The sequence below is a fragment of the Scardinius erythrophthalmus genome (genome assembly GCF_964197995.2).
Source record: "Scardinius erythrophthalmus genome assembly, chromosome: 17".
Taxonomy (NCBI): domain Eukaryota; kingdom Metazoa; phylum Chordata; class Actinopteri; order Cypriniformes; family Leuciscidae; genus Scardinius; species Scardinius erythrophthalmus.
Genome location: NC_138237.1, coordinates 34,292,568 through 34,309,818, shown reverse-complemented (window position 1 = coordinate 34,309,818; position 17,251 = coordinate 34,292,568).

The following is a 17,251-nucleotide window of genomic DNA, read 5'->3' as shown; positions in this document are numbered from 1 at the left end:
CAGCTTTACAGAGATAACAGGAAAATAATGCAAAAAAAGTTGCAAAAAAGTTTTCCTCTGGCCAATGACCGAATAGTGTATGATTATGATTCAGGCAGCATTATAGGTCAGAACAATCAGAATATTATCCAGTTCCGTCTGGTTTAAGATCAGAGTCATCACACTGGGATGGAGACGGGTTTGTTGAGGATCAGTGCAGATGGCTGTCGTGTTGATGAGGCCTTCACAAGGGAGAGTCTAGTTGAGACAATCTCTGCTGACACTTCAGGGATGCATAGGGGTCATGTCCAGGTGCAGGGCCTCCATCTGATCTGGATACGGCCCGGATCTGGCTGACTACATCATGCGTTGTGGTCCTGTCTAGGCGCAGGTCCTCCATCTGGTCTGCATACAGCCTGGATCCAGCTGATTACAGTAAACCTTGGAATAAGCAGAAAGACTAACATTAGTGTAGATGCCATGCTTCTTATGATGTAACGGGTACATCGGGTGTTATAGGAAGTGTTCCCGATTCCGGCTGACCTAATTTATGCAGCCTAATAATCATTTAGTTGATTTGAATAATAGGAATGTAAAAACAATTTATGTGTATGCCAGGTTAAAGAGATGTGTTTTTAGTCTAGATTTAAACTGACAGAGTGTGTCTACCCTACTCTGAGAGCACTACCAGTCCAATTGAATCAGCATAACTATTCCAATGCTGATACTGGCCAGAAACTCCGGTTCCAAGAGCCATCCCAGAGCCATTAAAGACAAAAGGTGAAAGTCTCCCCTACAGCTAATCCACTCAACCTAACGATTCAACATCTAGGCTGAAAGGTGAGAATCTCAGTGATCTGACTCATTTAAAATACAATAGAGAAAACAGGACTGGCAGGAAAGGAGACTCTTGCTGGAGACTCAATAATCATCTGAAATCAGTCTACTAAACTTTATCAGTTTATATACTATTGCAGTGGAAAAACTAAATTAAAATTTGTAATCCTACACTGCCCAGCTAGCAACACTGGACATCAACCACACGGCATAGGCTAATAACCTTTTTTTCATATACTGTCTACTTTCTATAACAGTTCTATCTAATAACATATTAAACAGTACTGTTAGACAGATCGCTAACTAATAAACACAGATAATGCGAGCATTGTTTGCTCTGGCGTTCTCAGCGCCGCCAAAATAAAGGTCCGTCGCGCCGTCAAAATAAAAGTCACCGTGCTTGCGTCACTCCCTTACCCCTCCTACCAGTTCCTATGGCCACTTGACCAGTGCGAACGCAAACAGCAACATACTAATAATTAAAATCACTTTTCCTAGTTGTCCTGGCATACAATATTTTGCACAAATCAAGCGTAGCGTCAGTTTTGGCAGGTCACATTAGTCAAGCTCGCATCAGCTGACTCTCAGCTGATCCACGTCTACCTATTGGAATACGATGCCTATTACTGTAAACATATATAAGCTCCTTCAGTACCTCAGGAGCTAATTACCCTCCTCCATCCCCAGCTCCTCCTCTCGTCAGTCAGGATTTGTCATTCTGATTCCTCTCGAATCAGAATAAATTCTCAAACCAGTTGTACTTAAAATCTTGAATTAATGATATCTGCATACATTCATGTTAGAAGTTGTGCAAAATATTGTGTGCCAGGACAACTAGGACAAGTGACTTGCAGCTTTACCAAAAAACAATTATATAACAAACAGATTTTTACATGAATGACTAGGGGATAACAATACAAAAATGCAACACAGTGTGGATAGTGACAATATGTATGGTCTATAGTTCACCCAAAATAAAAATTACTGTATTGCTGCCACCTTCCAGCTCCCAGCATAAGTCTCCTGATCCCCCCGCACCTTGAGGTGGAAGATGGGCCAGGGCCTACACCGAGGAATTATTACTGCTGTTCCACATGACCCATTCAGTCAGAATATTTTATAAGACTGGGAAAGCTTTCCCTTTCCAGGGGGAGACGAACACTGGTCTGATTGAGATTGGGAGCACCTGAAGTTCATTTCTCCCTCAATCAGAGGGGTTCATAAGCAGCTCTGCCCAAAGGCGCAGGGTAGTAGGATCTACCAAGGAGAGAGTAACACTTCTTCTCCCATTTTTTCCAGAGACCGACTAAGGCGCCCAACCATGTAGAAGAACACCAGCCAAGATCACCAGCACAGAGAAAGATGCACCAGAGCACAGAGGCACAGAAGAGGAAAACACACAGCTCTTTACATTTGAGTATTGTTTAAATAAAAGGCCCCTCCGGGGTAATTGTTAAGCACTGCAGCCCTCTTGTCTGTGCCTTCATTTCCCACCCTGCTACACCACGTATAGGCGCAGAGCGTGGACGGGACCTCCTACAGGGGCAGCGCTTGCAGATTTATTACCTGGTCCCAGAACATTCTGATCATTGTTAAAGCGACATACACCGGTATTGCGGTATATTACAAATCATAACAAAAATAAACACCAGTATTCGGTATGAACCGGTATTTCACCCAGCACTTCTCGGTGAGAAGAACACCACTCAACGAACAGGTTCCACTTTTGGGGCGTAAGTGTGCCTCGTAGAGGGCGCTCTCAAATAAATTATGGTGTCTACGACTGCTTGTGGTAGATCACCTAAGTCCTCCACGTCTCATCCAGAGACCAGACGCGGAGATTCCAGAGGTCTGGACGAGGGTGCCAAATGGTGCCCCGTCCCTGAGAAAGGAGGTCATGCGCCAGGGAGGGGCAGTCGTGAGGAGCATGAGTTCTGGGAACCAGGTCCAGTTGGGCCAATAAGGGGCAACTAGCAAGACCTGCTCCTCGTCCTCCCTGACTTTGCACAGTGTCTGTGCGTGAAGGCTCACTGGGGGTAATGCATCCTTACGTAGGCCCCGGGGCCAGCTGTGTGCCAGCGCATTCGTGCTGAGAGGCCCCTCGGTCAGGATTGAGCAGGCCCGGAATGTAAGTGGCACGAAACAACCTCAGATTCTTCTGACTCCATAGGAGGAGATGGCGGGCGAGTTGCTACATGCGGTGGGAGCGTAGACCACCTTGATGTTGCAGTGTTGTCCGTGCTGACCAGTACGTACTTGCCTAGTAGCGGCTTTTTGAGGCGGCCCAGTGCAAGACGTACTGCTAACAACTCGAGGCAGATGATGTGCCAGTGCAGTTGGGGGCCCGTCCAGATCCCCACAACTGCATGCCTGTTGTACGTGGCCCCCCAGCCGGTGGAGGAGGCATCCGTGGGGACCATAGCATACCTGGACGCTTGTTCTAGGGGAACTCCTGCATGTAGAAACTAAGTGTCTGACCACAGGCTGAGGGTTTGGCGGCAGGCTGGGGTGTTAGTCATAAGGAGTGTGCTGCTCTGGCACGCCCATCTCGGGACTCGGCCGTGAAGTGGTCTCATATGAAGCAACCCAAGCGGCATTACTGCGGCTGCGGATGCCATATGCCCTGGGAACCTCTGAAAATGTTTCAGTGGGACCACTGTCCTGCTCTTGAGTGTACTCAAGCAGTTCAACACTGACCGAACAGGTTCCTCTGTGAGGTAAAAAGTGGGCCAATTTAGTCCCAAGCAGTATTGAAACAGTACACTCAGTATACTTCATGTACATTGATATTAGTATACTTACTACATAAAGTATACTTAATATATTTGAACTTTACTAAAGTATACTTCATAAAATGAACTTGAAGTATCATTCTTTTCCATAAGGGTTAGTAATGAAAGCACTTAAAATAATAAGAAAAGCACTAAAAAAAAACTAAAAAAAACCCACCAACTTTTAACATCATGAAATTGTTAGTAATTATTTAGATTTTTTTTTTTTTTTTAGAAAGGTTTAGTAGATTTGGCACATGTAAAAGTAACTGTAACAGCTTTCTATACGCTGTCATTATTTATTGTTTCATTAAAGATTTACATCTCACAAATACATCTGTCACGTTTTGGTTTTGTCATTAGGTGTGTTCGACATCGGCTGTGGTTGGATGTAACCGATCAGACGGGGAGGAGCTGCAAACGGAAACGTGAAGTCGGACACTTTCTGGTTCCCGTAGTGACCGCTCACGTGGTGTTCGCATACTTTACCACAGCTGAAGTGAAATAAATGCAATATTTGCCAAATAATACACAGATGTTTCAGAGACATTTTCTTTCAATACTTTATGTAGCCTATTGCTTCATACAGCGTCTGTTTGAACAAGAATAAAGTTCAACATAAGCTACTATCAATGAAGTGGAGTCTACGTTTTTTAATCATTTTTAATTTGATAAACATGACACAATATAACATAGCAACTAAGATAAAAGAGTGTTTACTGTTATAAAAAACTGATTTGTGAGCTTTAGAGGAACTAAAGGTGTTTGAATAAACACAAAACACACGTGATCGTTGTCATGCGGTGAATCCGGCCAGTCGTGGAACAGCTGTGTCATAAGAGCTCGTTCAGCCGCTCTTGAGAAGCTGCGCTGGCTGAGTTCTCCGGCTACTCTCGAATCGCTCTCACGGTACTTTGATGGCATACGTCACGGTCACGTGGCGTCGGCGCTGTATCAAGTCGGACAAAATTTCTGACCGGCATGCATTGCTTCAAGTCAGCCGCCGATCGGTCTGCGCAGAGCTGCATGAAGTCGTACAAGCCTATTGTCATGTTTCTATGTCTTGTCATGTGATTCCCTGCTTGTCATGTGATCCTACCATGTGTCTTATCATTGGTTAATTGTCTGATCATTGTTCACTGGTGTCCTTTGTCTTGCAATTAGTCTGTGTATTTAAGCCCTCATGTTTGCCATCTTGGTCAAGTATTGTTTCCTGTGGACCACCGTTTGGAAGTCTATGTTCTTGTTCTTGTCTTCATTTTGAGTTTTTCATGTCACGCCATGTTTTTGTTTCATGCCTGATCTTGTTTGTAATAAACTGCACTTGGGTTCTCAATAAGCTTGCCTCCAGTGGATCCCTATGTTACAGAATGAGAGTAAACTTAATTTAATTGTGCTATATACAGTAAAAACTGTATGGTTTTTACAATATTTACAATATGGTTTACAGCTTTTCACAATTGAGCCAAGTCTTGCAGTTTATGTGTCTAACATGTCTATCAATTAAAAACATGACAATTTCTATACTATTACTTTTTCATTCATTGGCAGCTTCTTAACAGCAGCTAGAATACATTGATTCATTCGATGCTTTTATGTATAGTTAACTAATGTTAACAAATGGAACCTTATTGTAAAGCATTATTAGTACTTAATATAAAGTGGGTCCAATTTTACTATAGTCATACTGTAATGCTAAACAAAAATTGAATTCTCATTACTGCAATGCTAAACAACAAAGATATATTTCAGATGTAAAGTATTTACAACTCTCCTTTTTTATATTCCATTAAAAATGTGTATTGCATTATTGTTGGACTGTAATATAGTAAACGTTACTGTTTCAAATAATTAAAATGACCACATTACACATTAATGAGGTTCTTTCATTCTTTCAATTTTTGTACTGGTGAAATGTAACCCAGACATGTTTTTATAAGATAAATCTCTCTACTGTCTGAAAGTTCATATTTCTTTGAGTACATCAGAACTCAAAGAACACTCATCCTTATTAGAAGTAGATTTGAGGCTCTCATATGAGTCATGGTTAAAATGAGGTCACATACAGTATGTAAGTGGCACCACTCCACTACCTGTCACAATGAGCCCTTAATACAGTCTCACTTCTCTGACTTTGTCAAGCAAGCCAGTTCATTTGGGATATACAGAGTCTAAGTATACGTGACTCAGAATAAAACAAATGAGCAAATTAGGGATGATTAAATCATTTCTCCATCTAGATAATATACAGCAAGACAGAGAGGATTGATCAGAGTTACTGATGGTGACAAACTGTCTTGTGGAGAAAAATATGGAGATAAATGGTGCTCATTTGCTTTATGTTTAGCCCAATAATGTTATTCTCAAACAAATCACAGATGTACAAATTGTCTCTTGATGGAACCAATGCAATTACTCAATGATTTATTAAGAACTCCTTTGTGAGATGCTAATTTGAGCAGTGAGCCATTTGCATGATGGCTCATTTTACTGATTCCAATCTTTTTAACTTTCAACTACAATAGAGTGCAGCAGTAGAAGTGCAATTCCATTCATTATCTCAGTAAAAAACGTGGTGATTTTTAGGATAGTTCACCAAAAAATTCAAATTCTGTCATCAATTACTCACCCCCACATTGTTCAAAACTCATAGGATTTCTTTTATTCTGTGAAACACAAAAGAAGATATTGTTCATTCAGTAATATTTAAAAGGGTTCAAATATCTTTTCATTCAAGTTCGCAATGACATGAGGGTGAGTAAATTATGACAGGCTTTTCATTTTTTGGTGAACTATTCCTTGGCCCAATGGTACATCTGTAGAAGTCAAAAGGCAGTTTTTCTAAAAAAAAAAAAAAAAAAAAAAACCTACACTACCCATAATTTTAAAGAAAGATCCACCAGACTGCTAACATGTGAAGCTGCCTTTACACTTCCCAATCAGTGTAGGTTTTTATCTCTCATCTTTGATCTTTATTACCACACAAGCCAACACATTAATAACATTCCAGCAATGGAGTGCTATACTGGTAAGCTTCCATCCGTTTGCAATCTGCCACTCTCACTAGTGCAATAATCATAAGCCACACCGGCTTCTAACACTCCAAATCAGCCCGCCTAGCTGGCATGAATTTAAGTGCTGCTTGGTAGGATGCTAATTGCCATTTCCTCATCTCAAGCTTCTTGATTGCACCCCGGCTGTTAAGAATGACGATCTCCTGTACAGGAATGGCATCGACACATCCAGTTGGAATGCAGAATTCTCCACCCCACACTAATACAGCTGATGTGAAAATCAAGTTCTGTCAGTGGCCACATATGTTTTGAATCTGTTTGCATAAGGCGAAAAAAAAAAAGGTTTGGAAATTCTTTACAATGGGGGTGCACTAATATGCAAGTAATCTTGAGTTAACGCATGACTCATGAAGAACTAAACCAATCATTAATGATTACCATATCAGCAAATAATAAAGTCTATCTGATTAAGTAGATTAAGTAGATTATATGAATTGCTATTAATTAAATGTCTCAACATATATTAATTATTTATCAACATATAGTATTAACTTGTGTAAATGAATGTGTTGATTACCACAATGGGTTTAACTAGTGATTTGCAAAGATATCATTGTATGAATTTACTTTTTGAGGCATATGACTATTAACTTAATGTTAAGTAATATGTAATTTTGGTTTTGACATTCACACTAAGCCATGGATTTTCAATTTTCAGCCGTCTACAACCGGGATTCCACTGGCACATGCAGTGTCTTGTTGTTCATGGCACAGGAATATTCCTGGTTGAAGTTTGAGGTCTAGGATTCAAAGGTGGGACACTGAAAACATGTGGCCGGGCACTACTATTGCTATTTCTTAACACTGTGTCTACACCGGACGTGAGCAGTGTGACACGACACGACAAAAGACAACCAAGTATAATTAGTTATACTGTACACTGGATGCGGTGTGATGCAACACAACAAATCCCAAAAGTAAACTGATTGATAGAAACTTCTGTTCTATTTTTTGACATTCTCCAAGCGCTTGCGCAATGGTCTGTCACATCCAGTGTAGACAGCTGTGTGGTTCCGAGTTTCCTCGGGCCATAATGGAGGTAATCGAGATTCTAAGTGGTGAGTTGTTTTGTGTGCGGAGCGTGGTGTTCGGATCTCGACACTTCGGTCTAGTTTGGTTTTGGTTCTGTGTCGGGATTCGGACATTCATGCTACGTGTGTTTGTCTTCTGTTGTGAGCACACAGGATAAGCATTCGTTCATTTTCCATGCGCTCTTTTTCATTGTGTGAGCATGCGGTTTTGAGTTTGTTGTGTTCTGTGTAGCATGCAGTTTGTGTTTATATCGGCCGCGTACTTTCCTGTTGTCATGTTACATGTGGACATGAGGTCGGTGAGAGCTCACTTGTCTGTCTTAACCCCACCCTTCTTGATGCCTGCTCTCCCTCGTTACCCTCCTAATTTACTCTCCTATTTATTATCCCTGTGTTTTCTGTCCTGTTACAGTTCGTTGTCACATACTTCATGTGTGCTATTCTGTTCCCAGCCCCTGCTCCAAGTCTTGCTGTGTCCTGCTCACAGCCTTGTGCTCAAGTCCTACTCTACCTGCTGTGCTGGAGGCCTTGGTGTTTTTCTCGGCCTTGGTGTTTTTCTCCTATGGGTAGTTTTAGCTTGCCTTGTGTCATATTCTAAATAAAAAACACTGAAGTGCATTTCTGCATTTGGGTCCTTCCTACACCAACCCTGACAGTTGTAGCGCTATGTGTTCGGTTTAGACACGGTGTATCAGCTCTCAGTAGCTAATGACATATATTTAAAGTATATTTGTAATAAGTATATACTTAGACTTAATAATGAGTTAGTTATGTGAATCAACAAGTAGTTATGACATACTGAAATATTTGCAAATCATTGGCTAATGATTAATTAAAGCAGACAACTGGAAGTTAAAATACATAGCTTTGACCCATTTTGGTATTTAACTCAAATTGAAATAAAATGTCTTGCATTAATGAAAAGTTCCAATAAGTTCAACAATATTTTTTGCAGTCTACCGTGTTACATGTTTGGTTTTATTATGCCTTTTTAAAGGCTTCATTACATGTTAAAAAATGTCTGTTTCTTTTGTATTGTGTTTTAAAAAGTAAAAAAGGGAATTTTATTCTTATTTATTAAAATGACAACAGAAAAAAAAAATAGATGCTAAAATACATGTTAAATACTTTAAGTAAAATGAGTGGATAGTGGTTAAAATTGCTCACTGTAGCACAGATTATGGTGCTGAAAGATTAAAATGATCCACTGGCGGATCTTCAGCAGTCTAATGAAAGTTAAGAGTGATTTTAACAACAACCCAGCATAAATCCAATTTACATGCAAAGCTCTTGTGAAGTGCTGACTTTATTAGCAGGAGCTCAGGGCTATCAAAATATAGTATTGTGTACACACAGTATTCACTTAGGAGCAATGGAAAGCTATCTTCTTTCGTCTAAGGTCAACATGAAATCAAAATGGACAGTAAGTAGTAAGTAGTTTTTATAATCTTATCAAAATGTATAGTAGCCTACATCACTAAGAGTGTGCAGGCTATTGGGGCAAAATAGCTAGCCATTGTTTTAACTTTGAACTCAACCTCAGGTCTAGCTTTAAATGCAACTTTTCATGCTGCAGTCAATTCCACTTTATAAAATCATGTTTTAGTAAATTTTTCGAACTGAATGTAAAATGTGTTTTGAACAGTTTTTACTACAACGCTGATTCATAAAAAGAAGGGTTTAATAGTTCATGAATTGGTGATTTTTAATATGAAGTTTATGTCATCCCTTAGACCAGGGTTTCTCAAACTCGGTCCTGGAGGGCCACTGTCCTGCACAGTTTAGCTCCAACCCTGATCAAACACACCTAGCTGTGAGTTTCTAGTGGTCCTGAAGACATTGATTAGCTTGCTCAGGTGTGTTTGATCAGGGTTGTAGCTAAGCTGTGCAGGACAGTGGCCCTCCAGGACCGAGTTTGAGAAACCCTGCCTAAGAAAATATACTTGAAGTGTAAAATTTATGTTGTGAAATAAAAGGTACTGCCATAACAATTTTAGGCCCATTTCAGCTCAAATTCAAAGAGGTGTGCTCCTATGCTGGGTTGTCAGTTTTTCACAGCCTCGATCCACTTGGGAACTGCAGAAGTAGGTCAACAAAGCCTCAACCTAACTACTCAACACAGTCTGCACAGGCTCCTGACTAAACTGTAACTAGATTATTCTCAACATAATTATTTTTCAATGCTTTTGTGTTTTCTTACAGTTATATACTTTGGCGATTATTTTTATTAAAGGCCTATATAATTTGCAGGCATCAGGGAGCCTTCAAATTATGTGGGATATTGAAAATCGCATTTGAATGCGTGCTCGCTTTTCCCTTATGCAATCATACATACTGTATGTATAGGGAGTGGCGGTACTGACAACACATTTTACTATATATTTGTTAATGATGATCAGGATCTGTTATACAACAAATACTCCGCCATCATCTTGTCATTCATCGCTCCATACACTTGTCATGTGATCAGTGAAATCTGACACCTGCTGCACTGTGCTGCTACTCTGCAACTTTTGCTGTATGGAGTAGAGAAGACGCTTTCAGTAAGTCTAACGTCTTGGGTTACGAATGTAACCCTTGTTCCCTGAGAAGGGAATGAGACGCTGTGTCGTATGACGACACTTTTGGGAACGCCTCCAGCGTGACTGTGTCTGAAGCATGTGTGCAACTTGCCCAATCCCAATTGGTGGGCCTTTTGGGCCTGAAGCATTCCAACAACTGGTCAGACTTCCTCACAGAGCAGTTGTACAAAGTAGTTGTAGCTTCTCTTGGTCCGCCGACACAGGAGGAGGATGTGTCTGGATGTGAGGATGTGCCTACCTGCCTGTAGGACAATAAGCCGAGGCCAAAGGTCCGAAGAGTGCCAGGGACAACTCTTCTAAAGTCACGGCTAGATCCCCCTACCGAGACTCTAACCTGAGCTGCAGGCCTCATCCTCATAATGCCACAAAGTAATCTAATGGCCAGGTAATTTTCCCTTAGAGGTTCACCACTTTAGTGATGCGTGGAAGGCGACTGGTCATGGACGGAGAAAGTCGGGCAGAGAGACGGTCTTGAAGGAACTCCAGCACTGAAGCCACTGGGCAGTTAACTGGGTCCAACTAACAGCAAGAGTGGACTTTCACTATGGTATAAAGATTCTGCATGAGGGGAGCTCCAGAGTCAAGGCTGGTCTCCACAATCTCAGTTGAGAGACCTGTATTCAGGGACTGGTCCCCCTCAAGGGTCAGCCTCCCTCTCTCTAGGACTCCTGGTAGCAGAGCAATAGGGGGAAAAGCATACAGACAGAGCCTAAGCTAAGTTCTCTCTGGGCTGGTTGCATAAGGATTTTTTCCACATAGCCAGAGAACGAAGGTATCTGTGCATAACTCTGCTCTTGCAGAATGGGTTTCCCCCTCAGGGAGAACCCCCTGTTCCTGAGCCACTACTGCGGGGGTCTCATATACAGCAGGCCGAATGGTATTACATTGGACGCAGCCGCCATAAGCCCCAACATTCTCAGAAAGTGTTTGACCTTAATGGCTGATGGCTTGGCCTAGCTTGATCCTGGTGACTGTAGCCAGGATGGTCTCGATATGAGTGGGAGACGATTGTACCCGCATCATAGTCAAGTGCCACACTACCCCCAGAAACTTAGTTCTCTTCTGAGGAGATAGTGAGCTTTTCTTGGCATAGACCTTCAATCTGCCCTCTCTTGTGTCTGGGCCAGAATGAACCAGTCGTATATGTAATAGAAATACGAATGCCCAGGAATCTCACGAAGCCAGTGCTGCATCCATACATTTCGTAAAGGAGATAACACTAGGCCGAACAGAAGAACTCGATATTGGAACGAGGATATCTTTCCTGTAGCTCAAACAGTAGAGCGTTAGTGCTTGCAACAACAAGGTCATAGGTTCGATTCCCAGGGAAAGTAAGAACTGACAAGAATGTAAAAATGTGTACCTTGAAATACAATGTAAGTCACTTTGGATAAAAGCATCTGCAAAATGCATTAATGAAAATGGAAATGGAAATGGAATGCTCCCGAAAGCGTACCTCAGGATCTTCCTGTATTGAGGAAGGATAGATAAATGGAAGTATGCATCCTTTAGATCAATTGTAATAAACCAGTTTGCAGACCTGATTTGACTCCTGATTAGCGGTATAGTTAATATCTTGAACCTTAATCTCCTCAAAGAATGGTTCAATTGCCTCAGATCTAAAAAAGGATGTTCCATGATTTTAAGTAATCTACTAGTTTTTTTTTTCTTTTTTTCTCATTATTAATAACCTGAAGCGCTAGACCGGCAGGGAGTAACCGAAGACGATTTTTGATGTGCAGATGCAAGCACTGCCTAGCTGCAAGTCTTAGTGGAGGACACTACTGCATGAGTTTACTGAAAAGGGAGGAGCGAGATTTTTACGTTCCCGAGAGGATGCCATCAGAGGTTTGCACATAGCGTCAGGACCTCTTACCCGAAGCCGCCTTCGAGAGAATAACAGTCCTCACATCTGTTTTCTCCTTGGAAGGCCTGGGGCGAAAGTGTTGCTTCGACCCCCAGGCTCTCAGACGGCAGGCTCGAGAGGCAACCACTCATTCGCTGCTGCCTAAACTAGGAGCTCAGGGATGACGGCTGGGGAGCAGCCACTTGGGACTGAGCGTGGAGAGGGATGAATCTATTACATGCATCAAGGTCCTTTAATAAGTCAGACTATTAGTCCTACATCTTTTTTTTTTTCTTTTTGTGTGCAGACATGCACTAGCCTGACCTGCAGCCATATGTGCTCTGCTCATCACATTAGTTCGGCAGGGTTTGGCGGGCAGTGTCACGGCATCAAGTAACGACTCAACGTTGGGAAAAAGAAAGATGCTAAAGTGTCTTCCACTCGAGGCATAATCCCATAGACATTGTCCTTCAAACTCAGAATCAAAGAAACTCTAAATTCAAGATGAAACTGCTTTTCCACGATCTTGATACCTTGCTATGGAGATCAGTAAAGAAAAGGCAGGCCCGACGTAGAGGCTGTGCTCTGCTTCGCAGGAAGCGCTCCTGCTTTACAGCTAGTCATATGTTATTTAATATGGGTACAGCATGAACACTACCCTCAGGAGCTTCTATAGGCAAGGGATGGAGATGGCAAGCCCTCGACATCCCCCACCTCGATGCTAAGGAAATCCACCTTCTCAGAGCTAGACTGACCCAGCATCAGGCTCTCACTTGGGGTGGAAGAAGCCTCAGAGCTGGTTTCTAGATCCCTCGCGATAGCACTGGAGCTGGCAAATGAGGGCTGAGAAAGGGCTAAAGCCATCTCTAAATTCCTCTTCCAGCTCCAACGGCGACCCCCAATATCTGAGATGACGTGCCGCCTCGGCAGACGCGGGACCCAAACAACAGGAAGGTGAGCATGGCCGCTCACCCAGGCAGCCCCCTCGAGAACTGCCCATGCATGCTTTGCTCCCAACTTAGTCAGATGATTATTTCTTCAGATGCACGCAGGCAGCCCCCTCGAGAACTGCCCATGCATGCTCTGCTCCCAACTTAGTCAGATGATTATTTCCTCAGAATTAAATGCAGCAATAATCACCAGACAAGTGAAGCACAATCTTAATGATAGGCTGAAAACACTATTTCAATCTTTATTTATTTATTTCTTGGCAAACGCGTTCATGAAACATATGGCTTTCTTCCCTTGAAAAGAAAGTCAGGAGGCGAGAGGCTGAAACACCTGAAAGCGCATGGCTGTATGTGTCGAGATATTTCTCAATGAACACAGCCAGCACCCTTGGGAGCTGACTGTGCATGCCTCACACCCAAACAGTATCACACACTGATCGTGTGTGTCACCTCCCAAAGTTTTAAAGCGGACAGGAAGACACACACTTTCAGCTGTGCTTATACTAACATTTCAAGTTCCTACGAAACAAACAACACCAAATGGGACAGACAGCTTGACACGGAGTGCTTGCTGAAGAGCTAAAGAATTGGACTAGTTGCTCACGTACTTCAGACACAGTCACGCTGGAGGCGTGCCCCAAAGTGTCATCATACGGTGCAGCTCAAGTTCCCTCGAAAGGGAACCAAGTCCCTTTAGGTGCTCCGTGTCGTTCTGTTGGAATGTGTTGTTCATTTTCCGTGACCTTTCCGAAAAGGTGTCATCATATATTAATTCCTTGACAACATATACAGTAGTATTAAATAATATTGTAAATTAAAGGGATAGTTCACCCAAAAATGAAAATTAGCCAATGATTTACTCACCCTCAAGTTATCCTAGGTGTATATGACATTCTTCTTACAGACAAATACAATTGGAGTTACAGTATGTAAAAAATGTCCTGGCTCTTCCAAGCTTTTTAATGGCAGGGAATGGCTGTATATTTTTTGAAGTCCATCAAAAGACCTCCGGGAGCTTAATAAAGGCCTTCTGAAGCAAAGTGTTTGTGTAAGAAAAATATCCATATTTAAAACTTTATCGACTAAAATAGGTAGCTTCCGAAGTGAAGAGCTGATGGTTGGAGTTGCGACTGACTTCCTCTGCATTGAATAAAGAAATTGTGCCAAACTCCTGATGTTGTCCTTGATTCTGTTGTGGTTGAGAGAGTCTTCTCTATCCTGAATGAACACATGGCTGGTTGTGAGTCAAGTCCTGCTGCCCTGAAACCTGAAAAGATGGGTCTTAGTCTGCTTCCAAACGAACTCTGGTGCGTTTCGAATGAAATATAAATACAAAATGGACCAAAGACATCTAAACTAACCAATAACTGGACTGAAAATAAAATGACAGAAATGCCTAAAAATTACAGAACGCTCAAGCATACCTTTTACAAATTTTATAAGCTCTTCACGAGTTTTCAGCTGGTCAAAATACCATAATATGTAGGCTATGCACATACAAAAAGTGCATTTAGCAGAGCACACAGCATTGTTTTGGATGTTCGGTAAGTTAGCAAATTATACATAATAAAAGCCGACCAATCAGGTTGTGAACATATCCCTATGCCTTTAGATTCGGTGTCAAAATGCCAATGTGAACACTAAGTGTACCAGTCCAGGACTATTTTTTATTTTTTTGGTCCGGACCAAACAAACCAAGCAAACCGAACTACAAGTGTGAACACACCCTAAATCATAACTTTAATACATTTAGGATCAAACTTAATCTGTCTGAGTGGCAGCCCCACTGAGTTATCCAATTCTACAATCTATAGTCACTTGGAATTGAAACTGAGATTATATTCTTGGTGAAGTGTGTCATTTCTGCACCACTGAGCACAAAATGGAATTGCAAAATAATAATATTTTTTTTGTGACAGGCTGCTTGGGTCGCTCATACAATTAGAACAATATTTTCATGGCATGACAGAGGGGAACTCAACCTATACTGTATGTTTAAATAAGGATAGGAGAGAGTATTTTAACAACAACAAAATCACATACCTTTATATAAATATTTAACAAATTTGGTCCCGCTTTGATGTTAAGTTAAGTGTCTTTAACTAGTTGTAAGTCAGGTTGTGTAAACACACACAAAGATGAAGATGAGAGTAAACAGGCAATCTTTAATAATCCACACAGGTTAAATCCAACATAGAGGCAAACAGTCCAACACAACAGTAGTAGAAACGAAACCAGACAAAGACCCAAACAAGCTGTGTCCCAATTCCCAGCCTACCCAGCCTTCGAAAGACGCTCCGAGTCTAGCCTTCGTGGGATTTGTAATTGTGCCACCAGGTGTTCCCCACTATGCTGTTGCCTAGCAACGGTGCGACAGGAGAGCTGCCGTCCTACATGGCATTTCTTATTACAATAGAACAAGAATGGGTCATTTTTATTTTTATCTTCTATGTTTTACTGGAGGAGACGTGGAGATGTTTCATCCCCGGCGCTGCCGGATGATGTATCTCCGGCTTGGTCAAGACCGTGGCCAGGTAAGGTAAACTGGTTTGCTGCATCCCAATTCAGAAGCTGCGTCCTTAATTGCTGTAGTACACTTTAAAATGTACATAAGTATTGGGTGTACTTGAGTAATATAATGATACTTATGAAAATACAAAATATACATAGCCTAAAGCTGTTCAAATGTTCACTTATAGGGCTACCTTACGGAGAGGAGTTTATTCTCTTGACCAACTTATTGAGGCCTGTTTTCAGCGTGTTTTGTTTTAACGCAGTTGAAGCATAAAAACACAAAACGATAAATAAAGTAAAATATACCTTTTTTTTTAAATAAACCAATCCTGCAACGGCCTCCCGCTCGTCATCGGCAGCTGTCACAGTTGCTAGGCAACAAGAACAGTCTTCGGTAGGTTATAGGTCGAAGTCCTTTCGGATGCAGCCTTTGATATGGGACGCAGCTGTAGTTAGCAACAATTCCTTAATAATTGTGAAAATAAATTGTGCTCGTTTCATTTTCACAATTACCTGTGGTTGACTGTAAGCAAGTAAATTTGTTATGTATTCACGTACAAATGTGAAGCACTGAGGGTTTTTTCTCTCTCACAGGACAGCAACACTACAAAAACATGGTCTTTTACAATATGATGCATTGTTGTATAGTAAACTACTCAGCAGTAAAGTACTTTAAATATAACAACCTTCAACATATTCAGAATTAAAATGCAACATACACAAAGGGGCTGTTTACACTTGGCCACTTCATGCGTTTTCAGTGATCGGATAGCTATCCGATCGTGAATAGACCAGGTGTAAATGCCCTCAGTGCAGCAGTAATATTAATGCAACAACATCATATATAAAAACCCTGACAAGGAGGTTTTTTTTATGCAGAATACATAACTTTATGTTTACTCTTGATACATTAAGTACATTACAGTATGCAAGATAACACTTGTACATAAGTATATGACTAGTAATATTTCCCCAATGTGCCATTAATACTTACTAAAAGTAGTTTACTAAAGTATCACAAAATAAATCTTCCAACATTTACTTTGTCATAACTGTAAACAATTTCTCTTTTCTTTTTTTCCCTAAATCAGACCAGACCCATGTACTGAATGTCCTGAATGACCTTAATGTCCCAGTGCTGGACAGGTTTTTTAATGACATGGAAACATAACCTGATTTTCAGCTGAGCAGGGAGGCCCTGACAGTGCTGCGGGACCTGTTGAGAAGTGAACGGCAACACGGATGGGGTTCCACAATAGAGAACCTGGTATTTCTTTTCTGGCTGGCGTGTGGTACATCATACAGGGTCGTCTCTGGAGTGTTTGACATGCTTCGTTCTACTGTCCACTACATTGTCCAACCTGGTCGCTGAGGAGGTGGTGGCCATTCGCCACCAAGTCATTTGGTTCCCCAACACCCCAGAAGACCTGGGGGCAGTTTGCAGTGGGTTTGCAGGGCTGGCCAGACACAGAGCTTTCTTTAAAAGCTCTGTGTCTGCTTTTAAAGACACAGAGACACAGAGCTTTCTTTAAAAGCTCTGTGTCTAGCTTTTTCTAAAAGCTGCAGGAGTAATCAACGGCAAGCCACCAAGCGGCCCCGATGGTCAGAGCTATAGGAACAGGAAACTGTTCCCATCCATAATCCTTCAGGCAATTTGTGACCATCAG